Source organism: Hippopotamus amphibius, chromosome 8 (assembly GCF_030028045.1).
Source record: "Hippopotamus amphibius kiboko isolate mHipAmp2 chromosome 8, mHipAmp2.hap2, whole genome shotgun sequence".
Lineage (NCBI taxonomy): Eukaryota > Metazoa > Chordata > Mammalia > Artiodactyla > Hippopotamidae > Hippopotamus > Hippopotamus amphibius.
The window spans coordinates 102,443,754-102,462,643 of record NC_080193.1 but is presented as its reverse complement, the minus strand read 5'-3'; positions in this window follow the sequence as shown (position 1 = coordinate 102,462,643).

Below are 18,890 nucleotides of genomic sequence, written 5' to 3'. Positions count from 1 at the left end.
CCTGTTACTGTTCTGAATTAAGTGGTTTTTGTATACTGACAGACTCCCCCGGTTTGTCTCAAGTCTGAAGTCAAGGGGAGATTCTGTCAGCAACCAAGGATCTCTGGTCAGTCCTGAATGGTGAGTTTTTCCTTCAGTTCCAGGGCTTTCCCCTATACTTCCTCCTAAGTGTAGTTATACACTAGATTGTCTAATTGTGGGATACACTGCAGTCTTGCACCCTTAAAGTTGTTTGCCCATTTCAAAAATCTGAACACGGCTAGCATATACTTGAACTCTTTGTGAAATTTAAACATTAATAAAATAGTATACCCATAAAAAAAAAGAAATTAATGATACCCTATAGGTAATAATCAAATATTATGGTGCTTGGCATCTCTTATGTCTAACTGGGCAGAGAAGGCAAGCATTCAGAGAGCCTGAAAATTCTGTATCTTTTCACAGCCTGTTTCTAGCTTGCAAGACTGAAATCAGTAAAGTGGATTTGAGAGGGATTTGTCGATAATATTGGCATAGCAGAAGTCCTAAAAGAAATTATGGGTAAATATATTAATAAAATTTGAATGAGAGCAATTCAAGCTGCTTCTCTTATGCAGAAATTGACAAGCTGATTCTAAATTTCATATGGAAATAGAAGGGGCCCAACAAAGCCAAAAAAATCTTGAAAAGAACAACGTGGTAAGATTCATACTTCTTGATCTCAAAACTTACTACAAAGTGAGGGTGAATTAAGACTGTGTGGTAGTGGCATAAGCAGAAACATTAAGATCAATGGAATAAAACTGAGAATTCAGAAGTAAACCCATACATGAAGGATCAACTAATTTTTTACAATGATGTCAAAACAACTCAAAGAGGGACTTCCTTGGTGGCACAGTAGTTAAGAATCCGCCTATCAATGCAGGGGACACGGATTTGATCCCTGGTCCAGGAAGATCCCACATGCCACGGAGAAACTAAGCCTGTGTACCACAGCTACTGAGCTTGCGCTCTAGAGCCCATGAAACACAACTATTGTTTTTTTTAAATAAATTTGTTTGTTTGTTTGTTTGTTTGTTTTTGGCTGCTTTGTGTCTTCTTTGCTGCATGCAGGCTTTCTCTAGTTGCGGCAAGCAGGGGCTACTCTTTATTGCGGTGCATGGGCTTCTTGTTGTGGTGGCTTCTCTTGTTGTGGAGCACAGGCTCTAGGTGTACAGCCTTCAGTAGTTACAGCACATGGGCTCAGTACTTGTGGTGCACGGGCTTAGTTGCTCTGCGGCACATTGAATCTTCCTGGACCAGGACTCAAACCCATGTCCCCTGCATTGGCAGGTGGATTCTTAACCACTTTGCCACCAGGGAAGACCAGCCACAACTACTGAGCCCGCATGGCACAACTGCTGAAGCCGGAGCACCTAGAACCCGTGCTCTGCAACAAGAGAAGCCACCGCAATGAGAAGCCCGCACACCACAACGAAGAGTAGCCCCTGCTTGCCACAACTAGAGAAAGACTGTGCACATCAATAAAGACCCAACACAGCCAATAAATAAATAAATAAATTTAGTTATTTATTTAAAAAAAAGAACAACTCAAAGGGAAAAGAATTGTCTTTTCAACTAATGTTGCTGAGACAAATGGATATCCACGTACAAAAGAATGAAGTTGGGCAACCTCACACAATACACAAAAATTAACTCAAAATGGACCATACGCTGAAAAGTAAGAGCTAAAACTGTGCAACTCTTAGGAGAAAATGTAGGAATAAATATTTATTTATGATCTTGGATTAGGTAATAGTTTCATAGATATGACACCAAAAGCATGAGCAAAAAAAGAAAACGTAGATAAATTGGATTTCATCAAAATTCAAAAGATTTATACTTCAAAGGACACTATCAAGAAAGAGAAAAAGACAACCCACATAATGGGAAAAAATATTTGCAAAATTATATATCTAATTAGGCTGTAGTATCCAGGATATGTAAAGAACTCAATCCAACAACAAATCCAATTAACAAATGAGCAAAGGATCTCAATAGACAGCTCTCAAAAAAAAAACTATACAAATGGCCACTATGCACATGAAAAGATACTCACCATTATTATCCATTAAGGAAATGTAAATCATAACCACAATTAGAGACCACTTCACACCTACTAGGATGGCTAAAATAAAAATGAAGGCTAAAATAAAAAATTGGAAACATCATACATTACTGGTGGGATTGTTAAGCCAAACAGCTGCTTAGGAAAACAGGAAGTTCCCCAAAATGTCAAACACAGTGTTACCAGATAACCCTGCAACTCTACTTCTAGGTTATCTCCCAAAATTATTGAAAACAGGTGTTCAAACAAAAATGTGTACACTTATGTTTATAGCAGCATCATTCATAATAGCCAAAAAGTGGAAACAACTCAAATGTCCATCAGTTGTTATATGTGTAAATAGTATTATTCAGCCACATAAAGTAATTAAATACAGATACATGCGAGAACATGAATAAAACTTGAAAACGTTATGCCAAGCACAAAAGGCTACATGTCGTATGATTCCATTTATTCAAAATGTCCAGAATAGGTCAGTGTATAGAAGCAGAATTAGGTTAGTGGTTGTTAGGGAATGGAAGGAGGGGGCAGTAGGAAGTGGTTGCTAAGTGGTGTGGGTTTCTTTCTGCTGTACTGAAATGTTCTAAAATTGGATAGTGAGGATGGTTGCACAACTCAGGATTACAGCGAAAACCACTGAACGGTGTACTTTTAACAGGGTGAATTTTATGGCATATGAATTATGTCTCAAGCTGCTACAAAAATCATTTTGAATGAGAACGGGCTTTCTGAATGTGTGATGCAATCCAGAAGCCATAAAAAAAAAAAGACTGATAGACTGATATGTTTGACTCCATAAAAATAATAGAACTCCAAAAAAATAAGGCAAAACAAAACAAAACAATGATTAAGCAACATTAAAAGACGAAATGACACAATCTGGGAAAAGTATTTTCAAAATATATTTAGAAAAAAACCCAAGATCCCTAATGTACAAAGATGTCATAAAATTTCAGGAAAAAGCAATGTGTGAAAATTGCCAAAGAGCAAAATGAGGCAATTCTCAAAAGAAGTCATATGAGTGGTTAATTAAGAGGAAGAAATGCCCAACATCATTTAAAGAAATACAAGCTGAAATCAAAACAAGGTAGTATTTTTATCAGTCCCAACTGCCAAAGCTTTTAAAAATTCATAATGTCTAGTGTTGGTCAGAGTGTTGGGGAACAGGCATATTTGATGAGTGTAAATTAGAAACAACCATTCTTCAAAAGGCGATTAGATAAATAAGTTACGATCTATTCATAAACAGAAGATTATTCAGCCACTGAAAGGAGTTCTATATGGAAAGACATTCAAGATAAAATAACTGGGAGAAATAAACAGCAAGTTGCAGGAGGGACTGGGACTAGCTGAGGCAAGACCTAGGCCTGGGGCACAATACCTAAGGAGGCACTCACTTCTAGCGAGACAGGAGGGCAGGTTGGTTCCTGGGAGTTGTGCCGCCTTGAATTTTACATTTTAGTCTCTCTCTCTCTCTCTCCTCACTCTAGTCTCAGCCCTGCAGTACAGTACACGTAATATAATCCTATATCTTTAAATAATAATTATATATGTATGTCATTGTGTGAATTGGTACAAACTTTTGGGAGGATATATATACACACACACAGTTGACTACTGAACAGCTGGGAGGGAGTGGGTAGTGGCGCCAACCCCTATGCAGCTGAAAATCCGAACACTGTTATCTTGCCTCAAAAACAAAGGAGTTGGTAAATGACTCATTCAAGAGCAGGAAGTTGAAGCAATTTGGTTAGAATCAGGACTCAAACCCTAGTTGTTTTGATTCCACATATTGTAATCTCTACTCAAACACAAACTTTTCTCCCACACGTAATTTAAAGATCTGTAAAACAAAACTACAGGTACCATATTTATTGAAAAAAATCCACATATAAGTGGACCTGTGCAGTTCAAATCCATGTTGTTCAAGGGTTAACTGTATATGCAATATATACACATATATACATTCGTTATATCATGTATATTAGTTATTATCTTTGTGTATTTGTGTGTGTATTAGTTAAAGGGAAAAAAAAAGGAGGAATATATACCAAACTGCTAGCAGTGGTTTTCTGGGGCATGGGATTATGAGGGATTTTATCAGTCATATACTTCTTTTTTTAATTTATTTATTTTATTGAAGTATAGTTAATTTAAAATGCGTTAATTTCTACTGTACAGCAAAGTGAATCAGTTATACATATACATATTCTTTTTCATATTCTTTTCCATCATGGTTTTATTATAGGATATTGAATATTGTTTCCTGTGCTATACAGTAGGACCTTGCTGTTGATCCACTCTAAAATAGCTTGCATCTACCAATCCTGAACTTCCAATCTTCCCTCCCCCAGCATCCCGTAGGCAACCACAAGTTTGTTCTCTCTCTCTCTCTTTTCTTTTATTTGGCCTTGCTGTGTGACATGCAGGATCTTAGTTCCTGGACCAGGGATCGAAGCTGTGTCCCCTGCAATGGAAGCAGTGTCTTAACCACTGGACCACAGGGAAGTCCCCAGAAGTCTGTTCTCTATGTCTATGAGTCTGTTTCTGTTTCATAGATAGGTTCATTTGTGGCATACTTTAGATTCCACATATAAGTGATATCATATGGTATTTGTCTTTCTCTTTTGACTTACTTCAATTAGTATGATCATCTCTAGGTCCATCCATGAGACCATCCATCCATTATTTCATTCTTTTTTATGGGTGAGTAAGTATTCCATTGTATATATGTACCGCACCTTCTTCATCCATTCGTCTCTCAATGAATACTTAGCTTGTTTCCATGTCTTGGTAATTGTAAATAGTGCTGCAATGGACACTGCGGTGCATGTATCTTTTCCAGTATAGTTTTCTCTGAATATATGCCCAAGAGTAGGATTACTGGATCATATGGCAAGTCTATTTTTAGTTTTTTGAGGACCCTCCATACTGTTTTCCATAGTGGCTGCACCAATTTACATTCCCACCTACAGTGCAGGAGGGTTCCCTTTTCTCCACACTCTCTCCAGCATTTGTTATTTGTAGTTTTTAGTGATGGTCAACCTGATCGGTGTGAAGTGATAACCTCACTGTAGTTTTGACTTGCATTTCTCTAATAATTATCGATGTTGAGCATCTTTTCATGTGCCTGTTGGCATCTGTATGTCTTCTTTGGAGAAATGTCTGTTTAGGTCTTCTGCCCATTTTTTGATTGGGTTGTTTTTTTGTTATTGAGTTGTATGAGCTGTTCATATGGAACATATTTTGGAAATTACGCCCTTGTCTGTCGCATCATTTGCTTAGTCATATACTTCTGAAATCTTGTGTTAAAAAAGAACAGTATTTTTGGTTACAGAAAAGGCAAGAAAGACTTTTAAAAATAATAGTTAACACAAAAGAATAGTGAATTGAGCACTGTGTGTGTCTGTGGCTGATTATCACATGGCTACCATGTGAAGAACTGAAATAATGAAAAAATGGAGCATTATATGAGTTTGAGACATGCATTTAAAAAATTATATGACAGCATCCCTCTGCTAAATTACATTCTTGCCAAGTAGAAACTCAAGTTATACAAGCAAGAGCCAATTTTAGCTTCTACATGAACAGTGTCTTCCCATATAAGTCTTATCCATCTCTCTTAGATAATGATCAGATTAGGTGTCTTTCATATGGAAATTTCAAAGCAGTTTAAAGACATTCATTAGTTCTCACAACAACTCTGAAATGGGTATACTTTATCATGTCGTCTATTTTCCACATGAGAAGACTGACAGGCTGAATAATTTCCCAGTGTTCCATACCTTATTATTGTTAGTGAAACAAAGAATGCCATTTCTTCATTGGCCATTTTTTTTCCTTGAAGAGACATAGTAATTTGGGGTGGATAAGCCAAACTAAAATTATTTCTGCATCATTTTTTTTTTAATGCAAGTGTTTTTATTTTTTGTACTTTCTAAACAATCTGGAATATTTTTTAGTTTACTCTACAACCTAATAGTTGGTTGGGACAGTGTTTTCAAAATTAAAATTTCTGTTTTAAGATATGTATATAGATAGTCAGAGGTAAAGCTCTGTTGTAGCTTCATCAGATATCTGCTTTGGGTATTTTGTCAATTACAAAAAAAAAAATGTACTTACAGATGAAGTAATGTAGTTTAGCAACTAGGAGTCCTATTTTTAAAGATCCTGGTCTGGCACACTGAAAGGATACAATAAATTCTTAGAAAGGGCAGGGTTACCCTTTCTTGTGCCACTACTACACTAACCATTTTATATGCGTTATTTCATTTACTCCATAACATGATGAGGTGGTTCCTATTATTGTGCTTCATATTTTACAGATTAAGAGAGAGCCTGATAGACCTAGTTAACATTAGTCATATTACATAAGGTAAGAAGGCGAAGCGGGATTCTGAAAATCAAGTCAATAATGCCAAATTTGATCTTGCCATTTTCTCCTTGTTTTTTTTATTCCTGCCACTTGAATCAAGTGCATGATTTTAATCTGCCACTTTGAACCCTGTGTTTATGAATATATCCATCTAAACAACAGTTAAAACCAATTTAATTCTTGATAAAATTTCTACGCAGTAACAGTGAAATTATTTCCAATTTCTTTCTATTCTTATTTTTATTATACCAAAATGATTATGCTCAGGATCAACCACTTCCAACATATATTTTACAATGTGGTTTGTTTCTATCATCAGGGTTTTTTTTTTTACATCAGGTTTTTAAACTCGTTAAACTCTGTTAATTTTAATTACTTCAATGGTAAACTTTCTTTTGTAGCTATTATTCTATTACTTTCATGAAATTTTATTTTTCCCCGTGACCCATTCAAAATATTCATTGGGTTAAAGTGGTGGGGTGAAAATATCCCTTTTTGCCTAGATTAGAAGAACTCAATATAGGTCATTTCTTACGCTAGTGAATGATGAGACAATACTTACTCTAGCTATCTCTCCGGAGAGAGGCTCAAATGCAAAGAATAGATGTGAAAGTGCTTTGTAAGCTGTAAAAGTTAAGTAAATGTCACTTTACTAATCGTTAAAACAAATCATATAAATCCATCCTCCTGGAACTGTTCTAGAAGGCAAGCACCTTCTTCTTCCTGTTGTGATATTATTTGAAAAAAATGCTTGCAGACTTCATCTGATTTTCTAAGTATTTCCTAGTGAGCTAGAGACTTCACTCACTGTTCTCTTGTCATTTGTTTTCCATTCTGACTTCATTAATTTTTTTTTTCTCTAGTGCTAGTACTGAAATCCTCTGTGATGTAGAGACCAACATTGGCACTGTAATGGATTCATACTATTGGTTAGCAGTTTCATCAACTTGGTTGCTGTAATTGTTGCATGGGATTGAATGAGAGTATTACTGGTTTGCTGCTCTTTAATTTTTCTTTGAGAAATATTAAAACAAATCTCACCAAATAGATGATATCTCATCAAGGGGTGCAGGTGTACTGTTATTATAAGAAATTCTCCTCTTATCACAGCTCTGTCTGTTGCTTAATATACCATTTACTTACATAAGAGTTTTTTTTTTTCTTTTTTTGGCGCACGGGCTTAGTTGCTCTGTGGCATGTGGGATCTTCCTGGAGCAGGGATCAAACCCGTGTCCTCTGCATTGGCAGGCGGATTCTCAACCACTGCACCACCTAGGAAGCCCTATATAAGAGTTTTTAAGGAAGTAGAAAGGCCACTGGTAATCTAAACAAAGCTTACAAATTCTGGTATTTACTTTAAGGTCTAAAGTTTACAGGTTAAGGGTTTCTCTCCCCTTCATCTATCCTAAAACAGCTTAAGATTTCAGGCATTGTTTTCAACAAACCAAATTGTTTATAAATATGCTGATAATATCAGGTAAAGGCCCATGGGGAAGAAGTGATCCAATTTCATCACCTTGATTTTATCCTGCTCCTAAGGTTTGTATAAAGAATAAGAGATTTTTCCTTTAAGAATCTGCTGCTTTTCTCAAGCATCTTTATGTTATTTTAAAATACCCTGCAAAAGAAATGAGAGTTTAAGGATTAGCAATGTAATTGTTACTGGCAAAATGCCTTTCAGTTCCCTTTTTTTTAAGACAGCTTTGAGAAATAATTCACATAGAATACAATCACCCTTTTAAAGTGGACAATGCAATAGTTTTTAGAGTATTTATAAAGTTGTGCAACCATCACCGCAATCAATTTTAGAACATTGCATCATCCTAAAAAGAAACTCCTTACCTAGTACCAGTCACTCCCCATTTATTCTCAACTCCGCTCTCCTTCTAATCCTGGGCAACCACTAATCTACTTTCTGTTTCCAGATTTGCCTATTCTGGACATTTCATATAATTGAAATCATAGTCTGTGGTCATTTGTGACTGGCTTCTTCAACATAATGTTGTAGAATGTAATTGTACTTCATTCCTTTTTATACTTAAATAGCATTCCATTGTGTGAATATAACACATGGACTTTTATATATATATATATATAATATGTATATATAATATATATCCCTGTGCTGTATAATATATCTTTGTTGCTTATTTTTATTATTTATTTGTTTATTTATTTATTGGCTGTGTTGGGTCTTCATTGCTGTGCTCAGGCTTTTCTCTTCATTGTGGTGTGCAGGCTTCTCATTGTGGTCGCTTCTTTTGTTGCAGAGCATGGGCTCTAGTCTCTCGGGCTTCAGTAGTTGCAGCACAGGGGCTCAGTAGTTGTGGCTCATGGGCTCTAGAGTGCAGGATCAGTAGTTATGGCCAATGGGCTTAGTTGCTCCTTGGCATGTGAGATCTTCCCAGACCAGGGATCGAACCCGTGTCCCCTGCACTGGCAGGTGGACTTTCAACCACTGAGCCATCAGGGACGTCCCATAACACATGGACATTTGAGTTATTATATTTCTTCTTTATGGTTACTATGAATAGTGCTGCTATGAACATTTGTGTAGATGTTCTCACTGGGTATATACCTAGGAATGAAATTGTTGTGTCATATGGTATCTGTACTTAACTTTTGAAGAACTGTCAAACTGCTTTCTAAAGCAGCTATACAGTTTTACATTCCCACTAGTAATGTGCCAGGGTTCCAATTTCTCCATATCCTTGTCAACACTTTTATCTGTCTTTTTTATTTTAGTCACCTTAGTGAGTGTGACGTGGTATCTCTGGTTTTGATTTGCATTTCTCTAATGCTAATGATGTTGACATGTTTTCATGGGGGTTTTTTTTTGGCCTCAGGATCTTATTTCCCGGACCAGGGATGGAACCCAGGCTCCCAGCAGTGGGAGGGCAGAGTCCTAACCACCTGACCACCAGGGATTTCCTGGTCTTTTCATGTTTTTGATGGTCATTTGTATATCTTCTTTGGAGAAATGTCAATGTAGATCCTTTGCCCATTTTAAAATTGGTTCACTTTTAGTTCAGGAAATTAATTTTATATCTTAATTTGAAAATTTCTCCTGATGCTTCTCTGCTTCTTACAAGGTATGCTTTATGTTCTTTCATGTATTTATTCAAAATAAGTACTGTCTAAAGCCAGCAAACCACAACTATTGAGCCCGCATGGCACAACTGCTGAAGCCAGAGTGCCTAGAACCCCCGTGCTCCGCAACAAGAGAAGCCACTGCAATGAGAAGCCCACGCACTGCAACGAAGAGTAGCCTCCTCTTGCCACAACTAGAGAAAGCCCATGTGCATCAACAAAGACCCAACACAGCCAAAAATAAATAAATAAATAAATAGATTTATTTTAAAAAAAAAGTACTGCATTTTTGAGGATCTAATATCTGTCAGATTTATGCTAAATCCTGAGGTTAAAATCTCATTCCTTAAGGAATTCATAATCTCCTCACTTCCTAAGGAGAGAATTTGCAATACAATGCTGTAAATACTATTGTTGACCTCACAGTGGGAGATTAAAATGGCTCTACAGTAAAATCCTTGCAGGAATATCAACATGAACGTTTTAACTAATGTTACAGAGAAAATACAATGGAGCCCACATTTTTGCTCAAGGTGGAAAAAATCAAAATACACAAATCATACCTCTTATCAGTCAATACAGTTACAGAAAACACTGATCACATCAAGCATGGAGACAGCTGAGTGAGAGAGCCTGGCATAAAGCAGCGCTTGCTGCGCAAAGCACTGGCCTAGCCTCCTGGCCAATACAATTGATAGAGTCCCCATGGTCATGAAACTAAGACCTGCATGCCGCATGGCACAGTCAAAAATAAAAGAAAAAGAAAAAGAAAGGCTGGATAGAGTCTCTAGTTGAAATGATCTTTCAGCAATTACAGGTTAATCGCAAATAATAATAAAGTCATTGATCAGAAGCCATCTTGCATCCCAGCCAGATCTGCATGGTGCAAGAACAGAACATAAAAGAAAATTAGCATTGGAAATACACAAGAAGATAAATTAAAACAGAAAACACAACTCAGCCATTTTCAGCTAAGGGTTTTTGGTTTTTTTTTTACCAGTTCTATAATGAAGAGGAGATAGAAATAACTATCAGAATTATCTACATATCGGGACTTCCTTGGTGGCGCAGTGGTTAAGAATCCACCTGCCAATGCAAGGGACACAATTTCGATCCCTTGTCTGGGAAGATCCCACATGCCGCAGACAACCAAGCCTGTGGGCCACAGCTACTGAGCCTGTGCTCTAGAGCCCGTGAGCCACAACTACTAAGCCTGCATGCCACAACTACTGAAGCCCACTTGCCTAGAGGCTGTGCTCCACAACAAGAGAAGCCACCACAATGAGAAGCGCAAGCACTGCAATGAAGAGTAGCCTCCACTCGCCGCAACTAGAGAAAGCCCGCAAGCAGCAAAGAAGACCTAATGCAGCCATAAATAAATAAACTTATTAAAAAAAAAAGAATCAAAAAGAATCATCTACATATCATTTATGGCTTATTGCATATAGGCATGCTTGTATTGACTGTCCAGGAGCACTTTTAAACTATGGATTTTAGCCACTTACTTAGCTGTTTTGCTGTCTTCATGAAGTCTTGCTCTGGGGAAGCATTCCCATTCCACCTAAATACATGCATCTGGTGAAACCTGCCGGCAAGAGTTAAAATTCTAGGTCGCGAATGGCTTATTTACACCTTTTCTATTCCACCAAGAGCTTCAGGAATGACACCATACGATACATGAATGATATAATACAATAAAATAGAAAAATTAAAAATAAAAGTCACACATGTAACAGGTAATAAACCAGGGTACTAAAGAGAATAATAACATATCCAGAAGATTTAAATAAATATTAGGATAGGGTACCGATGATAAAGTATCATCTGTGAATTTGTTTTTTGATAAAAATGCAGAGAGTTTGCTTAATTTTTTTTACATTTCCTTACCTGGAATATAATTTTTGTTCTGCATACCAAAAATTACTTGCCTTTTATTTTCTTTCTCCTGAACTACTATTGTGAGATAATATTTATATTTTTCTAATTAAAAATATAATACATTGTAGGATGTCAAAATATGTAGAAAAGTATAAAGAAGAAAGTAAAATTACCCATAGTCCCCTCCCTTCCCAAATCAAAATCAAGAGCAGTAAAAATAGAATAGGAATGTTACACTGCTCCAGAGTGTGAACAAAGCTTTTTGGGAACACAGAAGGCAAGGTAGGTAATGCTGACCTGGGAGATAACAATAAGGCTGGGTTTTGAAAAAAAAAATAGAAGATTGCCTGGAGAAGGGGCAGGGAATGGCTTTGAAGGTGAAAGAAATAATCTTTAGAAAATTACAAAATTCTCCCGGGCTTTTTGTTTATTTATTTATTTATTTTAAGTTAAAAAGAAGGTAAAATTTGGGAAAGGGCCTGGATTGTTCAGCAAACTATAAGAGGTTCAGTATGTCTAGACTTCTGGACTCTAGGCGGTAAAAAAGGGGGATAAAGCTGGAAATATTGTGAGGACCTTTGTTCATAAAGCTACAGAATTGTCTTTAGTTATACTGAGATAAGTGAGGTAATGGATAACTGGAAATGTGATGTTTATTGTTAGCCATTTAACGAGAAAATTGTTACTTAGCTTAATCACCCCATCAGATTTCCCCCTCCTTTCCCATTTTTCTATTACTGAAGTTTTGTGGCCAAGAGAAAAAAACTCCTTATAGGGAGATGTAGGAAGGGGAGACAATGGCAAATAAGATTTCTTACAGATGTTCTACATAAAAACTTGGCAGACAGAATGCATATGAGTAATCCTTAGCTGTGAAACCATTCTAGTAATAGTTTGTGTTTAGCGCATTTTCCTAAAGGCATGTATTTGTGGTATATGGAAAGATTATTCTGTAATATTTAAAAGAGAAAAAAAAAATCCCCAAGTCTGGTAGTTCCATTTTTTAATTCTGTGCTTTAAGAAGAATAAATGTATAGAGCCTATTTCTGTATGGTAGCAGATATATTCTGAAAAAAATGGATTAATATGAGAACTATATATGGGCAAACAATCACCCCAAGAACAAGCCAGTAGAAGGCAATGGTTGTTTTGAAGCAAGAGATACTACAAGCCAGAGATACTATAAGCCTCATGCTGAGTGAAACAGGGATGTGACCTGACAGCAGCCCATGATCAGCCTCCTTTTGAATTGTTATTTTCATAACTGAAAATTGGATTTCTCTCCATAAAAAGAGTAGGTAGTCACCTTGCTTTTTGAACATTTCTGAGATCAAATTTATCCTAAATTTGTTGTAGGACTTGATTTCCTACTGCAAAGGAGGTTTTTAAAATGGTCTTTTATATATCTGTAACTTATTGTATCATATTGTACATCAACTATACTTCAATAAAATAATAAAACCCACTGAATTGTACAGTTTAAAAAATGGTCTTTTATGGGACTTCCCTGGTGGTCCAGTGGTTGGGACTTTGATTTTCAATGCAGAGGGTGTGGGTTCAATCCCTGGTCGGGGAGCTAGGATCCCACATGCCTCCTGGCCAAAAAGCCAAGACATAAAACAGGGGCAATATTGTAACAAATTCAATAAAAACTTTAAAAAAAATGACCCACATCAAAAAAATCTTAAAAAAAAAAAGGTCTTCTAGAGACTGTCATAGAGAGTGAAGTGAGTCAGAAAGAGAAAAACAAATATCGTATATTAACACATATGCAGAATATAGAAAAATGGTACAAATCAACTGGTTTTCAAGGCAGAAATAGAGACCCGGATGTAGAGAACAAACATATGGACACCAAGTGGGGAAAGTGGGGGGGTTGCGGGGGAATGAATTGGGAGATTGGGATTGCCATATATACACTACTAATAAGAAACAAAAATCAAATTGTACACTTTAAATATATGTAGTTTATTGTATGTCAATTGTATCTCAATAAAAGTTAAAAAAAAAAAAGAATTGAATAGGAGAACCCTTTAGTCTAAGCACAAAAGGATTCACTGTGACTGTGGTATTTTTATTAAACATTAAGATCTCTAGTTACATTAAAAGGAAATGCATTGTTTGCTTTCAAGGGCCAAGCCACAGGAATATGGGTAACAAAATATCATCCAGTGGTTATTATTGCACTAAGACCTGTTTTATAATGGATTTAGTGATTACTAAAGATAATTCAGTAACACTCTAAGAGGCCAAAATCCCATGTGATTAAGCAGGTCTAAGAAACACACAAGTAGCAAAACAAACAAAATAAAACAAAACCTACTCCATGGGGAAAAAAAAAGGTCTTTTAGTTGAAGGGAAAAGGAACGCATTCAAGTAGAAGAGGTTCAAATTTTAAAGCATGATTAGTTTTATGTTTGGAAAATAAAAACATCACATTTTAGCTCTAAATATCTAATCAATTTTAACTAGGGAAATTTGAGATTAAGAAAGAAGAAAGTTTTGATGTGGGTATTTCTGTGTGTCAGGGGCATCTAAAAAGGATGAATATGTACTTTGTTTGGCTCAGAGTGAAGGTCCTGAGGATGGGTATTACAGTAGCTCCAGCTGCTCTTGAAATTATTTGTGTAATTTCTGCAAGCAGATAATCTAGTGCAGTTATTTGGAGGTCATTATGAAAGGCCAGATAAATATTTATCAAAAGCCAGAAAAACTAGAATGCAAGGCCATAAAACATCTTGTGTCCTAACTTCAGTGTGTTTCAAATGCTTATGCAACAGCTTCAGCATCTAAGTGAGAAACTGTTGACATGCTTAACAACTGGGAAAAGTATAGAAAAAGTATTAAACATTTGAAAATGTGCATTAAGAAAACTATTAATTATTATTTTTTTCTTTTTTTTCTTTTTTTAAATTTTTGGCTGCGTTTGTTGCAAATCTTTGTTGCTGCACGCAGGCTTTCTCTCTAGTTGTGGTGAGTGGGGGCTACTCTTCGTTGTGGTACACAGGCTTTTCATTGCAGTGGCTTCTCTTGTTGCAGAGCACAGGCTTTAGGCACGTGGGCTTCAGTACTTGTAGTGTGTGGGCTCGGTAGTTGTGGCTCACAGGCTCTAGAGAGCAGGCTTAGTAGTTGTGGCAGACATGCTTAGTTGCTCCGTGGCATGTGAAATCTTCTTGGGCCAGGGATTGAACCCATGTCCCTTGCATTGGCAGGTGGATTCTTAACCACGGCACCATTCAGGAAGACTCATTAATTATGATTTTTTTCTAATCTTCAAGATACAAATAAACCTATGCAGGATCAAATATTTTTGCCTTGTTTTGTGTCAATTGCCTTTTCTCTTCAGTTACTATTTATTGAACATTTTCTGGATATGTAGTGGCATATAATTTAGCCACTGCTTTCCAATATTATAAGATTTTCACACATCAAATAATTGTACATGAAATAATTAGAAATATGCTTTTAATGCTTCTTTGACAACATTAACTGTGTTATGCTCATCATACTGAAATAGAGAGCTTTTAAAATTTACTATTGTTATAACATTTGTATAAAGTTATACACCCAAAAAGGGATTAAACAAATGCTTACTAATATATATACATGTATATATATATATATTTGGGGGGGGTCACGCTGCTTGTGGGGATCTTAGTTTCGCGATCATGGACTGAACCTGTGCCCCCTGCAATGGTAGCACAGAGGCCTAACCATTGGACCTCCAGGGAATTCCCAAGTCAGAGTATTTCTGAATCAGTTGTAAGGTATGATTCAGACCTTTCTGGGCATCATAAAGGGCAAATTGTATACTCTAATTACATATTAGGATGTAAGTGGGCAAATCTCTTACTTTTAAATTTTGGCTGTGAACAGGAGGAATCATGATTTCTTAAGAAGAAAAATGTAAAAACAATGATTTCTTTTCTATAAAATCAAATAACTCAGGACACAACATTATACAAATAGCTCCATTTCATGAAACAATTAAAAAAGAGAATCACTACATTTTTCACTAATATAAAGTAACATACTGTAGAAAAGCTTTTTCTCAAATATGTCTGTTTTCAACTTATGTCATTTAGGGTGAAAATGAAACCTGTCATATATAATTTTCTTAATATAGGAAAGTCAGTGGTATAAATAAATAATAGAGTTTAAAGTTGAAGGGAGGACTTCCCTGGTGGCACAGTGGTTAAGAATCCGCATGGCAATGCAGGGGACATGGGTTTGATCCCTGATTCCGCAAGATCCCACATGCTGCAGAGCAACTAAGCCCCAGCGCCACAACTACTGAAGCCCGCATGCTCTAGGGCTTGTATGTTGCAACTGCTGCAGCCTGCACGCCCAGAGCCCGTGCTCCGCAACCAGAAGGCACCACAATGAAGAGTAGCCCCCCAACTCCCCACAACTAGAGAAAGCCCTCATGCAATAACGAAGACCCAACACAACCAAAAAAAAAAAAAACCCAGAAAAAGATATTACCTATCTACTCCATAATTCTCATTTGTGAATCATGGCTGAGTTTTGTAAAAATATGCTGTTTTAATAATAGTCTTACACTGATGTTGCCTGTTATTTGGTTACTTTATCTGTTGAAGGTAACACATGTTATATACTACTCCGTATAGACTAGAACATGCTCAATAACTACGGGTTAATGTGGGGTTCTGCTCAGTTATCAGGGACGCAAGCTAATGGAGGCTGCACCATCTTGTAATTGTACTACCTGGTGTACTTGGCCTTCTTGGTTGTGGAGGGAAGGAAAAAGCTGGAGTGTAATACTGGCTCTTCTGTGCTTTGGTTAGAAATGACAGACATTACTTCTACTACAGCTTCACAAAGGAGCTGGAAAAATTGGGGAGCAAATGATATGTTTGTGGAGCACCAATGTCTCTGCCACTCATGTCAAAGTAGACACACTTCCTGTAGGACAGCTGCCTGTTGTCCAGACTCTGCATCCTTCTCTCCACGGTTTACCTGAGTTCCTGCTACAAGCTTAGTCTCATCTTTTCCTATGATCATAGGCAGGAAGGGATTCTGCAATGATAGTTCTGGGGCTTAGCATTTTAACCTTTGTGTTAAAACTCACTCCAGTTTTTGTGTTTTTTTAAAATAAATTTATTTATTTATTTATTGGCTTCATTGTTGCACATGGGCTTTCTCTAGTTGTGGCGAGTGGGGGCTACTCCTCATTGTGGTGCATGGGCTCCTCATTGCGGTGGCTTCTCTTGTTGCAGGGCACGGGCTCTAGGTGAGTTGGCTTCAGCAGTTGTGGCACATGGGCTCAATAGTTGTGATGCTTGGGCTTAGTTGCTTTGCGGCATGTCGGGTCTTCCCGGCCCAGGGATCGAACTCGTGTCCCCTGTACTGGCAGGTGGATTCTTAACCACTCCGCCACGAGGGAAGTCCTTCCTTTTTCTCTTGAGGTTAGGTTTAGCCATGTGACTTCTCTGGCCAATAAAGTGTGAGTGGCAGTGAAGTATATTGCTTCTGGGTGGAAGCATTTTAATGGCTAGAGCAAGACACTGTAGACTAGTAATTAAATTTTATGATCCCTATTGTGGCAATCTTGAAAGCATGTGTCTCAGTGAAACTTCCATCAGTCTGGGGACTTCAGTGACTACAATGATCAGAGTCCGGGTAGTGGATGTTGTACTGAGTTCCAAGATCCACCCTTTAGGACTGAAACATCATGTCTCCCAACTGCTGGCTGACAGCTCTCAACTGGGTTCTTTTCTGGAGGGGTTGCTCTTGGCTAAAGAGAGCCCTCTCACCCAAGGAGCACCTCCCTTCCCTGAGTGCAGCCCATATCCAATGATGGGTTGGTGTGACGGTATAAAGACCTAGCCCCCTAACTCAATTTAGGACAATGTTGAAGGGCCATCCTAGCACCAGAACTCCCTGCAGACCTGGCTGAAGTCTCAGTTTTAAGTGTGCTGCAGTTCACCTTCTCCCTCTGCTTAATCTTGTGACCCACAGGCTCCAGAGATGGTTCTTGAGAGCGCTACCCCCAAACATCCTATATACAAATCTCAGTTTCAGGGGCTGTTTTCCAGTGAACCCCATCTGTGGTAGGCTTCCTAAGACTTGTATCAAACATACAACGTGTGAGAACTAAACCTTTGTTGCAATAAGCTGCTGAGATGTTTGGTACAACCCAGCTTATCCTAACTAGTACAGATAACAAACTTGCCTGCCCTGCCAATCCTTTGATCTCACCTGAGTTTGACTTGTATTGTCTGTCTTGTCTTATTGGACAGATTGACTGCCAAGTTCTAGTTCTTCTCTGATGTTCTTTCTCATAGTGAGTGAACAGCCATGTCCCAAATGAGATATTACAAGGAACAACAGAAAAGGGAAGAGGGTTGTATATCTAGTTGTCTACTCATTATTCATACCAAGTTGGTAGCATAATATTTTTCATGTGAATTTCCTAAGACCCTTTCTTCTTTTCTATACAACTTATCATACACTTATAATATGTATAGGGTACTTATTGTTTTTTAGGAAAATTTTTATGCAAATAAAAATAGAGTAATCAAGTACTTGATCCCAATTTGAGAAAGAAAAACAGTATACTACCAATTAACAAACTTTCTACACCTCTAACATACTTAAACCTTTTGTTCTGAGTGCTAGATCTTATTTCTTGAAAGTCAAATGGTAAAACAATATCAGTTCCTTATTTTGGGCCTTTTGTGCGTACACACACACACACACACACACACACACACACTAATAAAGCTAGTGAATCAAAGTACATGCTTCTTTTTTTTTTTTTTTAAGGGATTTTATTACAAAGAAAAGCTTCTCTCTGCCTGAAGGGTAAACAGTATAAAAATACTGCCACTAATAAAGAGTCTGAGAATTCTGAGCTGGTATTACCACAACCCCTAATTATATAAGATATTCAGTATGATAACAGCAACTACTGTAAGGAATGTGAAGATTTATTTGCATCAAGTTCAGATAAAGAGATAAAAGGGGACTTGAATAAGCAAGCAAAGAGTATGACTTCAGGAGTGTATGTTTGAAGGTACCTTTGAACTGCCCTTAGCCACAATGAAAGACCAGCAAAACCAGCCTTCAGAATAACCCTTCTGCTTGTAAGGAGAAGGGAAGGCTAGACTTCACCTCTAAGATCGCCCTCCCACGCAGATTTTCCACCTCGCAGCTAAGAATTAAACCCAGACTTCCGATCATGGCGCCACGCACGTCACCTTCTCCCTTTTCCCCCAGCAAAATCCCACCCAAGTCGACCAGATCCCTCAGGAGTGTGTAAGAGCTGCAGGGGCTGGGTGGGGGATGGATTCCCTTCCCCAATCCTGGTTGCTTCGGGTTTTGCAATTCAAAAAAACCCCTACTAAACAGATCCTCTCCAGATTCAAAGCAAGCTTAGTTACCAGCGAGACCTGCTCTTTTCCTCAGATGCGTGTACCCGACCGCACTCTTTACCCT